Source organism: Corapipo altera, unplaced genomic scaffold (assembly GCF_003945725.1).
Source record: "Corapipo altera isolate COAL_440 unplaced genomic scaffold, ASM394572v1 24, whole genome shotgun sequence".
Taxonomy (NCBI): Eukaryota; Metazoa; Chordata; class Aves; order Passeriformes; family Pipridae; genus Corapipo; species Corapipo altera.
In genome coordinates this window covers 662,871-685,040 of record NW_020884903.1, presented here as the reverse complement: position 1 = coordinate 685,040, position 22,170 = coordinate 662,871, and the positions used below count along the sequence as shown (strand labels likewise).

At 37.9% G+C, this 22,170-nt stretch overlaps 1 protein-coding gene across 7 annotated transcripts in view; it reads left to right on the top strand.

Moving 5' to 3' along the window:
- Positions 1-22,170, top strand: part of DLGAP1 (DLG associated protein 1) — a 410,369-nt gene that overhangs the window by 94,632 nt on the left and 293,567 nt on the right. For 2 of the 7 annotated variants that reach the window (XM_027650832.1, XM_027650830.1), the window contains one exon: positions 9,161-9,255. The exons of 4 other annotated variants lie outside the window; for them this stretch is intronic. The gene's annotated coding sequence lies outside the window, so the exon portion shown is untranslated. The remainder of the gene's footprint in view (positions 1-9,160; positions 9,256-22,170) is intronic. One more of the 7 variants, XM_027650831.1, reaches the window with a different exon arrangement.

Below are 22,170 nucleotides of genomic sequence, written 5' to 3'. Positions count from 1 at the left end.
AAAGAAACTCTGTATTTACTTATACACAGGTTGGTAGCAGGACTGTCCATCAGTACAGCCTTACACTCATGTCCTAAATACAGAATGATATGACGAAATGAATTGGGTAATCCATAGAACTCCTCTTAATAATTTGTCTGTGTGTAACTAGAATTTACTCCTTACAAACATATCCTAATAAGAACTTGTGCTTCCAAGTTTTCACAGATAAAAAGGAAGCTACATAAAATGTAAAGAATACCGACACTTCCGAATGCAGTACTTGATCTGTGTTAGTGTTCCACATGTAAATAAAATAGGTGAATAGTATGGGATAAAATTTACTCTATCTCCCAGTGCAGTGATGGATATTTCCTCTAATATAAAATATAGTCCAAAGGGTGTTTAATTCGAATATGATTTAGGATCTATCATTTGTTTTTAGAATCCATATTTCTTTAATGTCTTTGTAATTTAATATATGTTATCATTTAAGAAGAGATAAGAAGCCCCTACCATTTGGAATTGAAAAAAATATATACAGCAAAGCTAATAAAAGCAAAAAACCAATCAAATAATGTGGACATCAGAACTTGAACAGCGAGCTGTACACCTGTCTCTTCACTATCCAGACCTTAAGCCCTTGTATACAAGCATTCATCCAAAGAAGAGAGGTGATCTGGAAGGAATGTGTGTAGCTTCATGCTTGCACGTGTACTCACCAGTGGAGCACAGCTAGTGAGGTTGGAGACTGTTTTGCTGCAGCTGTCAGCAGCAAATTTCTGTCCTCCTTGTGCACAAAGGAGTTGTGTCTTGTTTTCTGAGTGTTGAAGTGATCCTGTTGTCCCTTGGTAATACAGTCTGTGTCCCTGCTATACAGTCTGGTGTGGAGGAGTCAGCAGGGGAATATGAGGAATAAGCATATATACAGAACTGACAAGAACAGTTTTAGTGGGGCCAGGATTATGGACACTTGAGAAATGTGCAAGTTGTATTGATAACATGACTTATCCATGTTTCATCCATTAGCACATACTTATTTAGATGACCCATTTTTAAAGTAAAAGCCTCACATCTTATGTAAATATGCTATTAGATTTCAAGAACCTGCTGGAAAGGTTCCCAGTTCTGCCTTTCTGTATCTAGCCAACGCTTTGACAAATCCAAACAATGTGGTAGCTTTTTAGCATACCCTGCCAGAAAAGCAAACAAACCGAGGACAGATGAAAATAAGGTGATTTCATCCTGCTGATAGGATATGACAGCACACTGAGGCAAGGACTTAACATTCATTGGGCATGAAACAGAGGATAGACTCGGTCATGAGTCCCCTTTTGTTTTCAGGCTTTCACAGAGTGAGAGACTGGACTGGGTAATTAGTATGATCTTCTGTCTCTGTATGTTGTTAAATTTAATGTAGATACCGTTCACTTCAGCCAAATAACTTTATTCAGACAAAATAATTTCTTCCTTCAGAGACTAAATTTGGAGTTCAGAGAAGAGGAAAGATCAAAGTATCTTCAGTGTGTAAAGCCACTGTGATGGGAGGGAATTAACTACACAGGACAAGCCTAGTTGGGCCATTAAGGTCCTGTACTGCAGAAGCAGATTGAGAAGTACTTGAAAAAAACAAGACAGTAGGAATGAATCTCAGGTGGTTTATACACACTGAGGCACTGACCAGAAACTGAAAGATGAGATAAAACCTCAGGAGCTTGCATGACAGCGTTTCACAAATGTGAGCTGAGATTGGGCTGTTGGACTGTCTGGTTCCTAGAGGGAATGATCCTCTCCTTTGGTAATTGTATTTTCGTTTCTTATTACAAGATGTGATACCTTGAAGGAAGAACCTGGATAACTACACCTGTGTGTTTTATGTGCTGAGACATTTTATAATGTTCTGTAAGAAATTCAGGCATGATGCACTTTGGTTTTGGTTGGTTTGGGTTTTGGTTTTTTTAAGTCTTAAAAAAGGATGTATTTTAAAAGATATGTGTAGGTATAAAAAAAACAAGTGAATGAATAATGTAGAAAATAAAAGAGTTCTTATTTTAGCCAAAGATTATATTTTAACAATTTTCTTTTGTTAGTCTTTGAGTATAAAATGAGCATGAGACAAATACAAATGACTGTGCAATGACAAAGATGGTATGTTGTGACTTTGAGCAGGGAAGTAGCTTTGTGTTGTACATCTTTTTATTGTGTTTATAAATATGCATGTGCCTATTCTCATGCACAGAATTAGAGGCTCAAAATTTTTAAATTAACTGTTCTTAATGTCTCCTGTTTAGTAGGCTGGTTAAGAAGTACAGCAAAGTTTAAGAACAATGCAAAATTATGAGGAGTTTAGTAAGAACATGCTTATATAAAGCTATATATGGGCAAAAATTTGTATCTAAGCAATATGAAATATGTACAAATTAGCTGAATGTTAGTTCTCAAATGGTCACTTAATTATAGTGTGCTTACCGAGATACCCTGACTATAAATATCCTGCCTATAAATGCAGTCCATATTTAACAGTTATTGTTGAAGGACACTTGTAACTGTCAAAAATGTGCTGTACAATGGCTACCGTTTATCTTGCTGATGGCTCTCATTCATAAATTTCTTTCTAAATGAGCAAGTTCTTCTGTACAGATTCAGATTTTTGAGTTAGTGGAAAATAAATGTTATAGGGTCCCTTTCTTTCTTCCTTCTTCAGGAAACTAAAACAAATTACATACCTGTTTCCCTTCAAACTCTGTGATTGGTTTCACCCCAGAACAAAACTTGTGCTCCATAGCATAGGGACTTTCTGTAGAAGCATTTAGGCAGCCCTTAAGTTTCAGATAGTAGGTAAGTCAGTAAGGTTCCTGGTAACGATAAAGATGAAATCTTTTGAAATGGGTTGCATAACTTGCTGCAAGTGCAGAGATGGCTTGGCATACATGTTTAATGGTTTCACCTGTGGTGATGCTTGAGGGCAACCTCCAAGCCTTAATGCTGAACTCTAATTAGTGTAGACAAGATCACAGCACTGGATTTCAAGGGAATGCAAGATAACCTGCAGACAAATTACCACTGAAGTAACATGACGGGTCCTGACAGTATGTTCAAATCATTTACAGAAAGAAATACATCCATCAACTCCAACATTTGCTAATATTTTGGCTACCAAAACATTTTGTGCCCAATAGGTAGCTAGACTTCTGGATAAGTATAGAAGTGGCACTGTAGCTGGAGGGTTTATGGTAATTCTATAAGCAGCAAAGTGTCTCTGCAAAGGAGAGATAAACAGCTAGTAATCCTCATAATTCCCCACTGATAGCCTATCCATCTCTGCTATAAATTAGAAAGCCCAGAGATTAGGAAGGCTAGGCGGGGTGTAGCTCACAGCATTAATCACAGTATTAGGACAGCAGTGTGCTCGAATTCTGTGTCCAAAGCTCTGGTATTTCTCTCTAGGTTAAAGTGACATAAATGTAGTTTGGAATACATATCGTGTAAGCTGCCAACTCAATGCAGAGATGGTTTTACAGAAGACACTGTTATAAACTTCTTAAAATTAAGGTATTGACTGCAGAATGAGGAGCAATGCAGTAGTTTTCACTATGAGGACTGTAGCTGAGATTTTGTAATCTCTTCAAGTTTCCAAATTAAGATTTTTTTTTCTTAATATGTGCTTAGAATTATTCAGGTAGAATTATGGTCAGTTTGTTTTCATACCTCTTGTTTCCGGGAGTATGTTGTGCAAATGTTTCTGGTCTTTTGGAGTCTGCATGTGGCTGTACAAGCAAAACTGGTAATGTAGTCATTGTCTGTGTGCAAATTCTTATTTAGAGGTAAAATATGAATAAGCACCTTTAAAAATTAGAGGTTAGTTATTAGTTCTCATAAACACATGGTTGAACTAAATATATTTCATCAGAAATTTTCTTGATAATAACATTTCATTGAAGTGGTAGTCAGATGGAGGTTGAAGAACTGTGGTTTGACCTCCATAATAGTATGGGTTTTATTCCAAATCCTTTGCAACTTTTGATTTAAGATACTTAATTCCAAAAATGGGTATTTTTGTCATCTACGTTTTATTAGATGATACATCAGATGATACATTTTATGTGTTCAGATCTCCACTCCCTAGTTTCAAAGTCCTTTGGAATATATTCACAATAATTGTACTCTGGGAATGTAATTGATGCCTATGTTATTGTCACTTCAGCCTTTCGGAATGCCTAGTTCAATGAACTATTGCTTGAGGGACTATTTTGAGAGAGAGTAAGTCGTTTCCAAAATTGACAGTGCATCAACAAACTTATTATCCTTACATGCACAGTAGCAGTGTATAGGGCTTTTCGGACAGTGAAAGTGTTTCCATCTTGTATCTTCTTACTTTGGAGTGATGATAGGGTTTCTGGTTTTGCAGTCATGAGAAAGGTTAAATGGAAATATCTAGAGGAAGGAACTTCCTAACTATGATATGAAAAATGTCTGCTCAGCAAAGGGAGAAAGAACACTTTAATATATATTCATGGGAAAAAAAAACAAACCAAACCCAATATGTCTGAAAGAGCTAGAATTATATGGAAAAAGGAAGATTTTGCTTTAAGTGTTTGAGATATTGTGAAAAGATATGAATTTTCATAAGACTGATGAAATAATAGGATACAGGAACAGAAGGTGGCAAAAGAAGCACCATTTTATCATCAGCACAGAGTAATTTAGACTCAGCAGATTCTGTAACGAAGTTAAAGATTCATGTAATTGCAAATAGGTGTCTACAAGATGTAGACAGTCCCAGAGAGATGTCCATAAAAAACCCCAAACCAAACAGTTAGAGAAAATGCACCCTTTAGGGTAAATACGAAGTTCACAACAGGGAACTGTGGAAGATAAAGCACCAACCCACAAAATGCAAAATCTTCCAGCAAAAGGTAAGACATATATGTAAGACATCAGTGAAAAGACATTTTGTAAGACAGACAGATCCAAAAGTGAACATTAGCACTGGATGACAGCAAAGAAATAGATCTTCAACAGCGTATGGAATGTCTTTGTATGCAGCTAACTTCATTTTCACTGAACTTTGAACGTCAGCATGTTACTGATAATGGCCTGATCTAACTGTCCACCACAGAGATGTTTGAGAAGAGCAGTGGAGATTTTTAGGCAGTTTTTTTATTATATTAAGGGAGTCTTCTATAGTGCGTCAGTCACCACAGTTTGTGTCTGGACGACAGCCAGCAGAGTTTCTGGTGGGGAGGTGAATAAGGACTTTTGCATCTGTAGTAGTTGTTCGACATGAACAAAGAAGGCCATCTTAACTGAACTTTGAAGAAACTAAACCAAATGTTGATGTTGAGACTTTGAGCTGTTTGAAAAACTGGCAGAAGCCATTAGGAAAGAATCAATTCTATAAATACTTTTAGAAAGTGATGTGCTTCAATCTTAATTATTTTCTAGCACACCCGGAAGAGAATTGTGTGCCTGATGATAGAGATGAGGAAGCAAAATTCTCATCCTCTTTACTTCCTCAGGAAACTCAACAGCTGTGGGACTATACTTTGGAAAACTATTAAGATCTATCCTTCCCTTCCAAAGTACTTTTAGAAAAAAGAAATAAAACTCAAGCATGTAGTATCATGACTGGCCATTTCAATGTGGCTGAGTGAATATCGTATTTAGACCTATGGATCTGAGGCATAAGAATTATATTCTAGTTGTTTTTGTATGTCTGTAACAATACTGGAGCATGAGTGTAAACTATTTTTAGTTCCATTATATTCCAAATTATTCAACATTGCACAGTCAAAGCAACGCTGCTGTCAGTTCCATGGTGTCCTCAGTTCTGAGCATTTTGTCAAATTATATCACAAGACTTGTTCAGGGTATTGACCACCTATAAAAAATCTGATTGATTCTGTTTGCTCTAATTTGTTATCACATAAGTTAGAAAGAATATAGGATTTTTTGGTGGAGTATCTGATGGTTTTAGTCATTAAACAGTCATTTTGTTTGTTCTATTCACTCTGCATTTTCCCAAGCTCATCATAAAATAAAGAAGGGGTACTTTCCTACTCTTTACCTGTGCAGTTATGTTTCATTGACTAGGCAGCCATGGACTGCCTGAACATTTCCCAAGGTCATTGGGAAAATGTGTCTTTATGTAGGAGTATCTGATCAACAGAGGGCACAGTAAGCTTACAGAAGCAACAGTGCAGTGATGTCTCATACCTTTTCAGACCTTGTTTTACTAACCTCCCTGAAGTTATTTTGGGGAGTCAAATAATTTATTAGTCTCAGTAACCTCCATGTTTGCTTTTGATTTATTTCTGATCCCTAAATTTGCGCACTCTATTGCAGTGTAGCAGTGATGATTGTATACAGTATTACCTTTTTGTTTCTGACAGCTCACTTGCATGCTATAGATGCCTCCTTGAGTAACTAGTTGGCAACAATTCAGAGATCTTTGCCTTGCTATTCTCTACCAAAAATTACCTTAGTATCTGAAGCTAAATCAATTCTCTCTTTCGATTAAAAAGAAGGAGAAAAAGGAGAAACTAACTGATGGAAACTTTCTGGAGCAGAGTTACAGATTCTGGCTGAGCAGCTGCTTACATTGTCATGACTGGAAACAGAAGTGGTGAGACATGACTTCTTTTGTGCAATTTGTTGTCTGAGATAACAAGTTGTATAAAGACAGAAATGCTGCTTCCAGAGACTTCAACCATTCCATATATTGTGCTGGACTGTGTGGTTTTGTAGCTGAATTAGCTGTCTCTTTGTCTGATACAGACACCTTCACTTCTAGTTATAAATATCAACTTAATTTTCTAATAACAGTAGTTAAGTTTAAAGGTATCATTTTTTGTGAGCTTTAAATATGATGAGGATATCCAAATGTGGATACCAGTCTTGTAAACCTAACAATGAAAATTCTTGTATTAGTATGTCATGGTTTATGAATGGTATTTCCCAATTTAGTGTTCCCACTGAAACCCTCCAAACCACACGTCACTCAATCACTGTGCCTCCCCTTCCTCCTAGTGGGATGGGGAGGAGAATTAGAGGCAAAAATGGTAAAGATCATGGGTTGAGATAAAAACAATTTACTGGAAACAGCAATGAAATAAGAGAACTAATAGTAACAACAACAATACTAATGACAGATTATACAAGAAAAAAGGCAAAATATTGACACGACTGCTTGCCCCCATGAGGTGGAAATGCCCCCACAATATCCGACTGCTCCCTCTGCCACACCACACCACCTGGAAGAAGGGACCCCTTCCCCACTTTCCAGGAAAATTACATTATTGTAAGGTTCAGATGCATGCCGGTACCCCCAAAATACCAGACAGTGGAAGGATTTAGGAGAATTTTTTTCCAAAGTCAAGAACATTTAACATCTCAGTACAAATCTACACTGAGACTAGGAAAAGACACACCCCTTGTTCTCCCTAGGACTTTTATTGTCTCCAGCCCTCTCAGCTGTGGGGCCATCAAACATACCTGCAAGAACTTATTTTCTCTCTACTTGGGAGTCAGACCCTCTGGAATGCGGGAGAAAACATCTTAAACTATCTCTGGGAAAGATGTCTTTTTCCAGGCAGGAAAGCTTTCTTAAGTGAAAAAAACCTCATCTCCTCGTAATAACTCTTCAAGAAAGGCCTTATACACTTACAGTTTTATTAATGGTAGTTTTAAAAATGTTTCCAGTAACACTGTAGATATTGTTCAGGTTAACAACTGGCAGTCTAAAACTTCTCTGTGTTGAGCTACTCTCTTTGTTGTTATGTTCTGTCTGAAAGTTCTCATGTCAGGACTGTGAAGAGACCCTACTCTGACTGGATAACTTCTATGCATAATTTTTGGACTCCTTATTCTTGGAAGACGCACCTTTTCTAAGTTGCTGTCAGGTGCTTTATTAGCAGAATCCTTTTCAGAAAGGTGAGGAATCATTGCTATACTTCATTAAGTTTGTTAGATTTTTTCTTCCTCTCCCAGCATGTTGTCAGCATGCTTGTCTTTTCTACCTTCTTAAGGAGTTCACTTTTCCTGTGATTCCCTTGAGCCTCACCCTGTTGAAAATCTATTGTATATTGGCTTCATTTTGCCTACTGTCCTGCAAATAAATAAAAATTTTTGTCAGGTAGTAACCCGTAACATTTCTTGAAGGACAGAGGGACTCTGCCTTGCAGAAGGGAAGCAAACACCAAGTTTGCATCTTGGACAACTCAGAATTCCACTCAATTTATCCCTCTATAACCAGCATATGGAAAATCAGGAAAATGGAGGTATATACACATTGATCTCTTGCCCAGAGTGGGAAAGCAATCATTTTCATTGAAATGAAAATCACTCTTCTTTCAATTCCTGTCAGCTGTTTGCCACATTGAATTTTACATGTGAAAATTATTTTTTTCCAGGCACTGCAAAACTCTTCTTATAGTTAAAAGTATTCTCATGCAGGGGGAAAAAAAAATAAAAAAAAAAGAGCATTTGAATAACACTTGGTAGTATTTTTTTTTAATTTGGGGAGTGTTTGATATTGCACATGTTAAAAAGCCTTAAGACTGCTTTCAGCTGAGACTTCATGTGTGACATTATAAGATTGGGATGGGAGGAATATATGATTTTGCTTCCCAGAAAGGCATCATGTTCTCTCTACTTCAGACCTTCATTTAGACGTGGGAAATTGACACTATTACATTGTCTAATATTTTGTGGATGTTAAATTCCTTCCAAATATACCATTTGCAAGTAATAAGCCTCCAGATGCTTGGAAAAAAGCAAACTATATTAAAAGGTGGTCTGAAATTAAGATGATGTGTCAAAAAGAAAAGGGTATTTTAGGTTATAATTATTCTAATTTAGTAATGTATATTTTCAATTATCATTGTAGTTCAGCTCAGAAATACTAATTTTTTCAATCTCTAAGCCTAGGCCAGAGTTCTGCTGAGTTCTCGGGGCACAGTTCTGCTCAAGATTGCAGATAGGTAGTTACCGGAAAAGTTGGAAAAGTGCACATGCAAATCCAGAAACAGAATTTGCCTTTAGTTGCAAGGCTTTCTTTAGTCGGTGTCATAGGAGATAGCATTGCACCTCAGGCAAGAAAATGTGACTGTTTAATGTTCGGGACAGAACTCATGCTTAAGCTCAGAAACTGAAGTATAACTGTTGTTTGTTTTTATTTTAGCAGGGGAAAAGCAATAATCCCAACTGGCAGTCCAAAAATAACCAGATTGGAGGGTGGAAGGAAAAAGAAGGAAAAGGGAAGACTAAAATGGAGAGGTAAATTGTTATTCTCTAGCCACAGTTGTCTTTCAAGGAGGAGCAGGGAGGCAGCATTTTGTTAGGAGTATGTGGTAATGAAGTGATGTATGGTGATTTTGCAAATGACGAGTAGAGACACTACAGCTATGTCACATCATTTGAAATGATTAATGAGATGTGGGAGAAAAAGGGGAGCACACTATCTCCACTTCTCTTCTGGAGATGTAAGCAGCTTGCAGTCAGTTGTCTCCTAAATTTCTTTGAATACTTCCTGAATATTGGACTATTACCATTTCTAGTAATTCACTATAATGTTATCTCTCCCCATTTCTATGGTAATTTCTGGTCTCACATTCAGTCTCACCAGTTGTGGTGGTTCAAGCATCGGCAAAGTCTGATTCTTTGAAATGAAATTGTGTAGCTGCAGATTCTTATTTGTCATTCCCGTTTCCTTAATCATCAGATTAATGGGTGTTTTGGATGTTATGGGATAGTGGCATGTTTAGGCCATGATGTGCTGATATTTTGCATCTTCTTTGTATTTGCCCAAATGATAAACCACAACCACAGTGGAAGGAATGAGTCCTGAGATGGATTCTTCCTTTTTTTAGCTGATTCAGAAGTCAGTTATGATATGATATTATCTGAGGACTAGAAATGTGAAGGGAGGAGAGTAAAAAATATGAGACTCTAAAAGTGTTCTGCATCCAGTCTTGATGTTTATTGTTGGGTTTTTTTCTCATGAAAATAAATTTAAATATTTTCTTCTTGAACATTTTAAAAGTTCAGTTTATTCTTTCTGGAAAGTACTGCTGCTAGGTATTACATAGGCTACATTTTTAAGGTTTGAACCTTAAATACAACATAGAGGGATTTTTGACTAGTAATTCATATAATTTCTTTATATTACTTTATTTTTACTTTATGACTTTGCTTTTTATTACATGTTTAGACTTGAAGCCTTTTTGTATTAGTAATTGCAGTAGAAGTTACTAGTTTCCTCTGGCCATTTTTCTCCCCTATGCTGTAAAACAATGGACAACAATGTGTGATTATATTCCTTTAAAGCTAAGTGGTCTGGAGAAGGCTGAAATTGAACCCAGACTCCACTGAAAGACTGTAAATGTTGCATTGCAGAAGCAAATGCGAAGTCCAGTGTTAGGGCTGGGATAACCTTGTGCAACACAGAGTCACAGAATATGCCAAGCTGGAGCACAGACTGGTAGGCCAGCTGCTAAAAAGCAGCTTGGTAGCTTCTGGAAGTGTTCATGAGCGGCCAGTTGTGCATGAATCTGCAGTGTGTCCTTGTAGCAGATAGGCAATCATGTCCCAGGCAATGTAAGCAAGCATAACCAGCCAGTCTTTCCTTCTCTGCTCTTTGGCATTTCTGAGATCACACTGGGAGAACTGGAACCAGTTTAGAGTTCCCCCATAAAAGAAATACATTGAGATGTTGGGTTGGGTCCAGCAGAGATCTACCAAAATGGTCATGGGTCTTGAGTACCTCTGAGGTTGTGAAAGATGAAGCTGAGAACTGGGTTTGTTCAGTGTTAAAAAGAGATGGCTGATGGGAGGTCTTATTGCTGTCTTCATGCTGTAAAGCATACAGACGAGACAGGGCCAAACCCTTTTCAGAGGTGTGTAGTGAAAGGACCAGAAGCCACAGATAAAAGGAAATGCAGGAAATTCTGGCTAACTAGTAGTTGTTTAGAGATATTGCCAGGGGTAAAATCACTGGAGCAAATGTCCCAAGAGGCAGAGACACCTCCATCCTTGGAGGTACGCAGAACTTCGCTGGAATTGGCTTTGAGATAGGTGCTTGGAAGAGATGAGCTCTAGAAATTGCTACCAACTGGTTTTGTGCATGCTGGCAAAAGAACGGGAGGGAGATAAATGGGATTTCTGATGGAAATATGCAGCACAGGAGGCATCTCTGTAGTTAGAATTGTGTGAATGTTTGTAGAGTGGAGTTTTTCAGGGTTTTTTCCTAAAACACTTCTGGCTCTTACTTTCACCTTAACTTACTCGATAAAGTTTCTATAATTTTAAATTTTCGGATGTTTTGATTGTTTGTATGTTTGTCAGATTTGCAATCGTAACAGTATATTTTCTTTCTCATAATAACTAGCAACTGATAAGGACCTTGATGATCCAAGGCCTCATTTCCTTATAAGCTTTGATCAGTGAAGTGGATAAAAAAATTAGTTTCTGAATTATTCCAGTTTGGATTTTGCCTAGATACTGTCTGTAAATAGTAGAGATGATTTACACTTATCTGTATCTCAGTTTCTGCTTCAGGCTCTCAGCAAGCTCCAGCAGTTATGAAATGGATATGACGGGCTATAGCAATATTTAGAAGGCTCTTTTCAGAACCATGGTTCTAGCAACTTGTTTCACATGTAGTAATTTTAGGTTTTGGAGTACAAGCTAAAAAGCTAGCAGACTTCCAAACAGGTGAGACCCAGTGAAATTCAGTCTCTGATGGCATTACTTTGAAAGAATGCAAAAGGTACATTTTGTGTTGCTTTGCTTTAAATCGCTTGCTTTAAACCCATTTGCTAGATGTTACTTACTCTCTGGAGGCTGCTTTCATGGACCATCTTGAGAGCTCAAGTTGCTCAGTGGTTCACCTGCTTTGAACCCACACAGATGGGCAGCCATCCAGCTAGCACAAAAATCTCCCAAGCAAGGATTTACACATACCAATGTGACGTACTTGACTGAGATGGTTTCTGTATGGCCCTATGTCAGTCGTCTGCACATCTGAGTAGTGCACTGTGTTTGGGCCTCCCCTTTCAGGAAGGTCACTTGGCACCTCTCCTGAGCTCAGCTGAAGACTGTTCATTCCTCTTGTAGAAGTCTCCCAGTACGTCTCTTTTCCCAGGAGCGCTTGGAGCAAGGTGTGAGCTGCATGAGATAGTCTGATAGGGGCAGCTCATCCATTGCTCCACTGATGCCGGAGCCGTATGGCCCTGCTATGCCCTGTCAGATCAGACTTTGTCCATATGTGCGCAAATAAAATGCCAAGAAATTTGTTGTCACTGCTGAACTAGCTTATCCCACTTGCAGCCTATTCCCACTGAAAGCAGTCTCTGGCAAGCAGGACACCAGGAATAAGTGGCATGGATTAGCCTAGCAGTGGCTGGCATCCTCTCAAGGGCTCATGTGCAGGAATCCGAGTGCCTGTGTTGTGCGGTACACACAGACTGAACTGCACTCTATGTTGCTTCACTGTTTAGTACATTTTTCCATTAAGTAGCAATGGAAAGTACTTGTGGTCCTCCTTCTGCTCTCACTAAAGTCTGTTAGTGGTGTTGGAAAAAGAGATAGCTCATTCATATCATGTTAGAATAATTTATATTATCCTGAGAGGGGAAGAAAGAAAGAGAACTGAAAAAGTGAACTGAAAGGAGGGAATATCTTGCAAAAATAATTTTTTTTTATTATTTTATAGTCACTATCTCCTTTTCTCTTGGATAAATTAGAATTATGAATTTAACATAGCAATTTAAGCTAATATTAAATTCATATATAATCAGCCCTTAAAGTATGTTAGCTAGTATTGTACTCAGAGAAATGCTAATGAATTGCCAGCTTCCTGAAATGTATATACCTCCTATGAACTACCCAGACTGCTCGAAAAGAATCGTGTCATCAGTTTGGCCAGCTGACAAGGCATATGGCAAACTCTTTTATGATGCCTGTTATCTGTAATGATAGCTGTTTGTATAGCTGTGCTATTCACTGAGTGAGAGTAGAGCAGTAACGCAGCAATTGCTACTAAGTGGAACAAACTGCAGAAGGACAAAAAAAAATTGAAGACCAACATTTTAGAAATGTGAGAAAAAGAAAAGCAGCAGTCACCTAGGGGAGTTTCTATAGCAGCAGTAATCTGAAACACCCAGGCACATTGCCAAGAGCTCCAGTAGGTTGTTAATCAAAACTTCCAAATCTCCTGCCAATCCAAGGCTTTCCTAGCATCAGAAGGGAAAGCTGTCACGTAATGATGTGATACTTAACTTACGTAAAGAAATTTCTAAATTTTTTTTGTGAGGAATATTCTTGTCCTAAGCAGATTTTTTTTTTTCTTTTTCACCCTATAAAAGTATCCTTCCCATTGGACTTTCAGTTGAAGTAATGTATTTTTATAGGTTAATACGTTTAGTTTTTAATAAGCATACAGGATTCTTTCTGATACCCGTGGGATTATATTCTCTTTTATTTGCATTAATTAGGTGTTCCAGTAGTAAAATGCAAATCTTATAATTCTTCCTAGGAATGGCGAAAGGTAGTATTAAGAAGATTAGGCAGGTGTCTATGTAAAGCAGACACTTTAATTACAACGTGAAATTTAGGTAAACACTGTAAAAGTGCTCCAGTTATCTATTGAGTTAACAGTAATATATGACTTTGCCTAAGTCATTGAATTAACTAAAAAATAATGTAAGCCACTTCCTGTTTGTAGGGGTAGTTGGCTTCTTAATATTATCACATGGTAGGCATTTTTTTTTCAGCTGATGCTGACAAATCCCATTATCTAGGTAGTGTTTCTATTGTGTAATCTTAGCAACGGTGAAAGCAGCAGTGATTTCAGCCTTTTCCATCTTAATTTTCTGGATGGATTTTTCAGTTAACTCGAAGGGAGAGGAGAAGGCAGCAGGATATAAAAGGAAAGTGTGCTTTTTGGCATGGTTTTCTCTTCCCACTGCTTGCCTGGCAAGCCCTCAGTGATCCCCGTGAGGATGCCGGTGAGAGGCAGGAGAGAGGGCTGGAGGCAGTGGCAGTAACCGTTGGCCATTCATACCGAGACTGTTCCCCAGCACTGCGCTGTTCACTCTGCCAGTGGTGGGATCAGAGCTAATTTACATGGTCTGGCATGTTTTGAGGAGAAATTCACTGTTTAGGGAATGTCTGCGAGTACATGGGATGGATTGGAGAGCTATGTTTTTAAGCTGTGTTTTTATAGGAGTTGTGCTACCATAGAAACTGAGGGACTATACGTAAGCTTTGACTTTCCATGTAAATAGCCATAAGTGCCTTTGGCCTGCCTAAATCTTGGGAGAGAGAGAGAGATTTATGGGGCTTAGGAGAGGAGAAGTTCCCTCCCCCATGACCCTATTTCCCCAAAATACCATATGTCAGCAGGATTCTTTTAAGGGAACTGTTAAGAATACTAATGAAACAGAGCATCCTGCGTTTTTTGTAGAATAACCCATGTCAGATGATATGGAGGAAAGCTTTCACCAATATAGTTTTCAGCTTGTCAGGATGGAGTGAAGAAATTTGACGTGGAAGTATAATTCTGAGTATTGCTTTATAGGTCTCAAATTTCATGTTATAATCACATTATAGTTGTTTAGCCCCTATATTTCTGCATAGCACAATTCCAGATAGTGACAGTAGAGTTGTTAAGACCATAAAGATCCCTGTGTGACAGGGGATAAATCAGTCTGTTATGGGCCAGAAGACCCATGCTTAATAGCCTTAGGCAAAATTAATGTCAAGTAGTAAACCCAAGAAGATGGTATGTATAAACTGAAATACTTTCAATCCAATAGGGACACTTCAACTCAGTAGTAGTTTGGCTTTAGTTTAGTTTACCATACTTACACTGTAGCTATATAAGAAGCATGCAGCTTGTCTTGGATCACTGACTAGTTTATAGTGCTTAAAGAACCTACATGTTTTAATGCAAACACAGGAGGAATAAAACCAAGGCTAACAACTTCAGATTTCTTTGGAAATGACCAAGGGTCGATAAAATAATTTGACTGTTCTGTCAGCCATTCTGAAAGACATGACTACACTTCTGTCAAACACGAGATTGATGTCGGTAGGAGCAGGATGACATTGATCCAGTTAGGTGAAGTGACAGCTTTGAACATCATGAGTTTCAGTGCAGGCTGGAGACCCCAGGTAAATACTCAGAACAGTGACTAGTCTTGAAAAGCCTTGTTTGGCTGTGAATGAGTGCAGTGCTCTTAGTAATTGCAAGCAAGATTGATTTCACCATTTGATTTGGACATTTTAACTGTCTGAAAACTGTGCATCTACTCTGAGTTGCTGTCTCGGTGCCTTTTCCTGCCACTGGAAAAGTAGTGATACATCTTGTCTTAATGTGACTAGATGAATGTGCTGAATATCACACCTAGAATGTTATTAACCTGAGTATACTTTTATGTACTTCAGTCTATCACAAGTGGCGTGCACCTTCATGTATTACACTATTGCTTCAATGGAGATGATCAAAAGATCATTTTTAGAAAGAAAATTGTAGACTTGGATTGCAATTTTGTGTTCAGGACAGACCAAAGATTGTAATTTTAAACCCGAATCCATCAGTCACTTATGCAACAGACAGTGTAAATCATGCTTGTGATACTGGCAGTCTTCTTGGAGAGCCATAAATTATTGATCTGCTTCCTGCAGATATTTTGCCCTTTCTGACTTATAGTAAAATTATTTACTGCCTAGTTCTTTTTCAAATGCTTATGTCATACAAGCTTTGTTAAAAATGGTAGAGGCAAAGACTTCTTGAAGAAGTTTGAAAGACAGAAACTGAGAGAGTTCAGTCTCCTAGCTAGTACTGTGTTGATCAGTTCATGAAGGCCACTTTTCATGGTACTCTTCATTTCCACTTCTCCATGGAAACAGAAAAAATAATTTGTACAGAAATTTTAAATTTTTTAGATCCTTTTCACTGACATTTCTGTAGAAATCCAGTTACAAAATTATCAGGAAGCTTTACTGAAATCTTATCCCCTGTGAAAGGACTCTTCCCTTTGCAGCAATGGAATTTAAATGACTAAGGTGCATCATATTGCATCTGTTTTAATAAAATGCAGTAACCCCTGTGAATTTTAAATGTGGCTTAAATTGCTGCTTCTTTTTTATTGTTTTTGATCTGGCAGAAACTGGTGGTTTGATTTTCAGTTTTAAAAAGCTGTTCCTTTTATGAGATGTGTAGTAAGTTACAAATGTAAATTTGATCTGGGAAAAGTACACAAATTTTCCACTGCAATTGGTCCCCTGGCATTCTGCCTCAGAATGGATATAAACAAGGACATACAGGCTGAAGGAAGAATGTACCTTTGATATCAAATGTGGTTTGGTTTTAATGTGGCAATTATTGCAGACTCTTGAAAGGGCAATCTTACACACTTTGGGCCACTGTGAGAAAGGAGGAGTGTGAGAAGGACTGGAACATCACTAGGAATCAGTCATTTCTCTCACAGGTGTTTACAGCTCTTCTGTGAGGATGACAGAAAAAATCATATCACCAAAATCCTTGACTATTGGAAAAACAAGTTTTGTTTTGAGACCCACATTTACAGTCATCACTGATTCATATCATTTTGTAACACATTTTAGCTGGGCTCCTATTCCCATAATTTATACTAACAAGAAAATTAGTCTCTTCTCAGAATCGCATTTAATAAACCATTTCTATTTTTCACATTCAGCCCACATGGTGCTATGCCTGAATAAAAGCAGATTGGCTTCCTTTTTTATTCAGACACTTTGGCTAACCCTTATATACATAAAAGAACTGCATCGAAGTTACCACCCACTGAACATACACTTTTTTTTCATGAATCGGGTCCAATTCCTTTTTAAAGAAGCTGTTAAAGGAATTGGTAGCTTCTTTGCATGTTACGCAGATTCTTCCCACTTCACAAATTCAGCAACAGCTTTTGTTGGGAGCTGAAGAAGCCATTTTCCTACCAATTCAAGTGAAATATTAGTCTTGCTCCATAATAAGCTTAGTGAGTATTTACTGGATACTGAGGTAGTAAAGAACCACTAGAGATCTTGAGTGGAATATAAATAGATTACCTTTTACAGGGTCTCAATGAGAGGAAGCTGAGAAATATGTCAGCTGTTTAATTATTAACATTCAGTATCAATCAATAGCAAAATAGGCTTTGATGGTGATCTTCAAAAGGGTTTTAATCATTACTTCCCTCAGATACAGAAAGTAAGTCTGAGCACTGGGGGTTTAGCCTGTATTTCTCTTAGCTCTACTGGAAGGTTACCACTGTGTGGTACTGTGATGTTGCACCGAGTTTAATAGAAATAATTGAGATAGCACCAGTTTTTTAAACATATTGGCACTTGGGACTTTATAGGTACCACATGGTATATCTGGGTAATTCCTGAAGAACAGATGACATGCTAATGAACAAAATTCACTTAAATCCCAATGAAATTAATTACATTTTATGATAAGACTGTGGAGTTTGGGCCCATGTGTGCACATGCATGAGTAAAGTCAAGCAAGTTTATGGTTTTGCTTTAGTGTGGTGCTCCCCTGCCACCTGCCAGGATAATGATAAGCGCATGGGTTCCTGGGGACACCTATGCAGCCTGATTCTTTCACTGGTCCACTTTCACTATTTGAATTAAATGCTTCATTTTGCATTTTATTTGATATTACAGAGAGATATGGTATACAAGCCCCTGGGAAGTATATTCCCTAGTTTATGTAGAAAAGTTATTCTAAGTGAAGTAGGGTTTGGAGGAGGTGTAGGATGCAAAACAGGGTGGGGCAGGATGAGAACAGTTTAATGCAAGAGCAAGTGAAATTGAAATAAAAGAATAATAGAAATATAATATAATATTATATTATAACAGAATATTATAATAGAATATTATAATAGAATATTATAATAGAAAGTACAGAGTAAGGGTTGCTAAACTTTCTAGCTCTTGAAGCCATGTTGCAAAGTGTTAGAGAGCTACAGCTTCCTGACGGATTCCCTATAGCTATCCAAAATAGTATCTTCCGCTATTCCTTCTATAAGTCCCCACTCCCTCATTCCGTATTTCTTCTTGTTCAGCTAAATTCATGTCCTCCCACCTTCCGGCTGCTCCAACTCTACATTGCTTGCCCTGCTTCTCATCCCTAATGTACAAACTGTGCTCATACCAGGTTGCAAATGCTCCAGAACTGCCTCTGTTTCTAAGCGCTTCTCTTACAACCTGTTCAACTCCTTGCACACTCCCTCACCTCAGCATGCCCTATCTGCAAGAAATACGGACTTAGGGCTGTAGCTGGAACTATGCTTCCAATATATGCAGTCTCTATCTCTTATCTCTTGTGTACTACACCAGGATGCTCAGTCTGGGTCTGTGGTCTGCCATGCAGGCTCCTAGAATGGAGGGAGGCTGCACTGTTTGTGCTGTGACCCTGCTGTCAAAAGAGGTGTGGTAGAAAGGCACTCTCTGCAGGCTGAGCTCTGGAACCATGCTCCTCACTTTCTCCTGTGGCCCAATGTGCCTACGATCAGGTGGGGGTCTGCCATGAGAATTTTGCTTTGTATATGGAGTCTTTGGGGGAAAAAACAAGGCAGTGAACAACTCAGGAGAGTAGGAGCTGGTGTCTATGAACCACATTGCCTATTAATCCAGCTGGTGACTGGATTTCCTTTCAGTGTCACAGAGTGACTCGGAGGTGGGCTCACTCCTAAAGTCATTAGGCCATCTGGTTTGCCTCATGGGTCATGTCAAAACATTTATCACCCACTGTGTTTTCTGATATGTTGTATTATTTTTTACAGTGATGAAACCTAAACTGAACCAGTGTATGTAACTCTTCATACAGTCAATCACACTACCTTTGCAGCTCTGACAGATACTATTTAAGCTACAGCTTATGGTGTTATTTTTAATCCATCTGTTTCAAGGGGCTAGATATAAAATATTTTCATGTTGTGGTTTGAAAATCTGATCTGCAAAAACCTTATTTTTAAGTTCACATACTTTACAGTGTATGTGAAATTAGCTCAGCAAGTTTGCTTTTTCTTTAGTTATTTTCTGGTGTATTGATACTGGTCATAGGAAAAGATTTTTTTTCTTTTTTTAAACAAACCTCTAGCAGCCACACTAAAAATGTCAGAGTGCATTATTCTTTTCCTTCCTTTACCTCCCTGTTCACTTGTGTTGCTATTGCTATTGCAGTGTCTCCTTCAGTTAAACAGGTAAGTGGACCTCTTCCGCTGCCCATGCCATCATGTGCTTCTTGTGGGGTTAGTGGTTGACACTTATTGCTGTTTTACTGCCTATTGTCAAGTTAACATGCTGTGCAGACTCTGTCCCTGTAGCTTCAGAAGCTGAGTTCTGTTGCCCGCTTCCAAATGTGTGTCTGCCTCTTGGATGAGCAAAGTACTTCTGCCAGGATGACAAGATTTCATGCACTGAGCCATCCAGATCGTCTTACCATAATCTCACAATAATAAATCTTCCGAAGAAACATTCTCTTCCAGAAGTCCTGCTAATGTACACCATGTTCACTAAGGAAAATGGTTTAGTGCTATGAATAATTTTATTAGAGTTGTATAATTTTTCCACAGGGGAAACTCAGAGAATTATTAATATGGAATAGCATGAAATAAAATCCCATTCCTTTGTTTTTCTTATCATTACCTTAAATTTCACTGTTTAAAAAAGATATTTTTCCATTCTGTTCTTAAAGTCATGCTTGGAAGTGATTCATCCTTTCCATTCTGTGCCCTTTGCTTTTTCCTTTTAGTAATTTTTACTACAAATAACATCATATTTCAGTTCAGCGTATTTATAGGATATTATTATGCTGATAGTTACACAACATTTTTTGAATCCCACAGTGGGTCAATAAATTAACGAAGTCCAAGAGCAAGTAATTTGGGTAGACACATTACTGATGTGTTCTTGAAACCTTTCAAATGGATGAAGTGAATTCACAGGTAGATTTGCTTTTGCACTTGTTTTTCCTAAACCAGTCCTTTGGAGAAAAGTAGTGTAGTGGCTCACCACACAGATGGATTTTCATTTCATATCATTTGATCAGGCAAGCTCATCTTAATGAAAGGCTTAATAAATACTATACAGTTCACTAATCAGCCGAATCAGTGAAAGCTGGAGAAGTTCTAGCTGCAAGAGGTTGGTATAACAAATATATCTTACCCCGCATATGTCCAAGAAGATCCTGAACTGTGTAATACAAATGGGCAGGATCAGTCCATGGAATAGTACAAGTTGTTGTTTTTCAATAAACAATTGATAACGCAACTGTATTTCAGAACTTAAAAATATGGTATTTAAATTAATCATTATCCTTTATGGAAAAGAACCAATTTTTTATATCCTCAAATATTTAACAGTCTGTGACTCAGTCAATTGCCATCTGAATATTTTTTTTTTTTTCATTTTGTATCCTAGAACTGTAAAACTTAAGGAAAATTTTGTAACTTTAGAAGAAAAATGCAAGAAAAAAATCTTAGAGGAAGTACTTCTCTGTGGAATATGACTCTTCACTTTGTGTCCTGCTTTGTAAACTTTTCTTTTCATGAAGCAAGCTTTTTACTTTAAGGATACTCTGTTTCTTTTTTTTCAGCAGACATGAAAAATTACTTTCATGCATTATATCTTCTGAGTTCTTGACAATATTCAGGATACCATATTTTTTAGTGAACGTGTTTTTGTGCTGGTCAGAATAGTAATTATTCAACAGATTTTTTGTTCCTCTCTTTGTTCATCCCAACTCTTTTCCTGGAGTCTGTAAGATTATGAAAAAGGTGTCCCTTCCCTTGGCAATGACCAGCATTGCATTGGCATTATGGAATTTCAGTAAGTTTTTGTAGCTGGAGTTCTGACATGCTGCTATGGCTGTTAAAACAGGATTGATTAATATGCTTTTTGTTCTCACATACTTGTGAAAAAGCTTACCTCCTCAAATAGCCTTTAATTTATCCTATTTTTTAGCTGGTGCTAACTTGGTTATATCTTGATTAATCCAACAGTTGTATCTAAATCTAAAGAATTAAAATAAAAGTGGGTATTTTATTTAACTTGACCTAAGAACTGTCTAGTCAAAGCTAGTTGCTTTAGGTGGTTGTATAGGCAGTGGTGAGATAAGGACATTCACAAAGTATGTTTCTTCCCATTTAAGATACTTTCACAATTTAGAGGATACAGAGATGGCTCTTTCTCCTCATTTTCTACTAAGGGAAGCTTAGACTGAATGGCAGCTTCTGAGGTTTGTGATACCAACATAAGCTGTATTTCCAAGTTTCTTTCAGGTGTGCAACACTGAATTGTAGAGTATGCACCTGGGCACCACTGTCTGACTAGGAGTGGCATATGTTACTTCTGTAGAAGAAGTAGCTTAGATGTGTTTAAAACAATTGATTAACACATGTATTTTCAAAAGCAGCTTGATGAAGACATTGCCCCATAAGTAAATTGTATCCACCTGGAGCTTTTTTCCACCCTTTTGTTAAATGCCATTCTCTGTAGTAAGAGTTGTAACAGTGGCTGCAGTTTTTACTGTTTTCCCTGAAATGCCTAGTACATTTTTTTTGGTACTGTGAACTGTTAGTAGCACCTGTTGGAGGTAGGTGAATAGGGCTGTCAGGCAGGTGACTGGTGGTCAAAGATGCTCTTTCATTCTGTGCTGTGGAAACAAGTGCTTTCTGTCCCCTTGGTTGTAACAAGTTTATCTCTCTCTGCTACCAATTGAAATGTTTGTGGCCCCGCTCACACATGGTTGGCACACCTTTGCTTTAGGCAGGTGCTTTGTCCTGTTGAAATTGTTAGGGTTTTGAATACTTAAAACTAACATTGCATGTAGGACCATTTGACAGACGGGTACCTAATTCAAACTGCCCAGTTGTGAATATGCAAGACTGTGTTTAGGAAACCCATATCGCTCACCTGCCTAAAAGAGCTGAACAAAGGCATGTCTAGCTTCCTGAGCAAGGAACTGGTATTTGATATCCTGTAAGGTAGCTGCTGCCTTACTATTGCTGATCAGATGCAAGGAAAAATGTTTTCGATACACTAGAGGCCAAGCAGTCTGAGAATGTTCATTCTTTTACCACAGCTGGAACTATGGTAAAAATTATCACTTCTTGCATGTTTTCCTCAGTAATTTCATTTTCTATGAACTTTAAT